The 1,231-nt window shown below is 37.1% G+C and overlaps 1 protein-coding gene across 1 annotated transcript in view; it reads right to left on the bottom strand.

Annotated features, from left to right (window-relative positions):
* LOC106868905 (uncharacterized) overlaps positions 1-1,231 on the bottom strand; it is a 695,008-nt gene that overhangs the window by 282,485 nt on the left and 411,292 nt on the right. The gene's annotated exons all lie outside the window — the stretch shown is intronic.

Genomic DNA, 1,231 nt, shown 5'->3' with positions numbered 1-1,231 from the left:
ATATATATATATATATTTATATATATACATATGTGGATATAAAATTGCATGTATATGTATACACATATGCATACATATACGCGCACTCTTATACACAGACGTCAGTCTATCTGTCTGTCTGTCTATCTGTCTGTGTGTATGTATGTATGTATGTATGTATAGCGGAGCAGAAGATCGAATAAATTGTGAAGCCTCGTCGCGGAAAGGTCAGGAAAAGATCAATGAAGGGTAGTTATGTATCTAAGTTGCTCAGCTGATAATGTCAGGGAACTTGTGATATTTCTTTAGTTTACCAAGATAGTCTATCGTAACGTTCGGCTTTCTGAAAAGTTTGGATTTGCAGACAGTTTCAGTCTTCATTCTTGGAGTACTTCGATTCTCCCTAACCGACGGATCCAACAAAATCGTTTTACATCCATTCGTAAGAAATGTCAATGGAATTTCTATGTAACATTTATAACCATTTTACAACAGATATAAGTTGCTTACTTTCGTCCTATTTTTGCATATTATTAACATCTTTGTATCTCTTCTCTTTTCTGTTGCTTTCTTTCTTTCTTTCCCTGTCTCTTTATGTATGACACTGTGTTAGTGAGTGTGTGTATAACAGTATTAGTACTATTATGTGCCTCGTATTCTACACAATAACCTATTATGTGTATCCTGAGGTTTGATTAACCTCGTCTAGCCGTACTGGATATAGGAGTAGAGAGAAGAATGTATCACTACGTGATCGTGTATTATATTCTGTCTGTCTCTCCCTCACTCTCTCTCTCTCTCTCTCTCTCTCTCTCTCTCTCTCTCTCTCTCTCTGTATATATATATTTTAAAGAACCCCTCTAGTCACCAATGACAATGAGATTGAGCTTAGACACTTCACTTCTGAGAAAAAAGTCCGGACCACGCTGGTTGTGGAAGAGCAGCAGTCGCCATGCATACCGGCTTCCCTGCATCAGGCCACCGATGTTGTCCAAGGGAAAGGCAAGGGCCGGACCAACTTGGCACCAGTGACGTCACAACTCATTTCTTCATCAGAGTAAATTGTAGCAACGTGACATAAAGTGCATATATGTCCTGTACCCATATATGCATGTATATAGATAGATAGGTAGGTAGATAGATAGATAGATAGATAGATAGATAGATAGATAGATAGATAGATAGATAGATAGATACATAGATACATAGATAGATAGATAGATAGATAGATAGATAGATAGATAGATAGATA

The sequence above is a fragment of the Octopus bimaculoides genome, chromosome 18, assembly GCF_001194135.2.
Source record: "Octopus bimaculoides isolate UCB-OBI-ISO-001 chromosome 18, ASM119413v2, whole genome shotgun sequence".
NCBI classification, from domain to species: domain Eukaryota; kingdom Metazoa; phylum Mollusca; class Cephalopoda; order Octopoda; family Octopodidae; genus Octopus; species Octopus bimaculoides.
The sequence above is the reverse complement of the archived record's forward strand: the minus strand, read 5'-3'. Positions and strand labels throughout refer to the sequence as shown.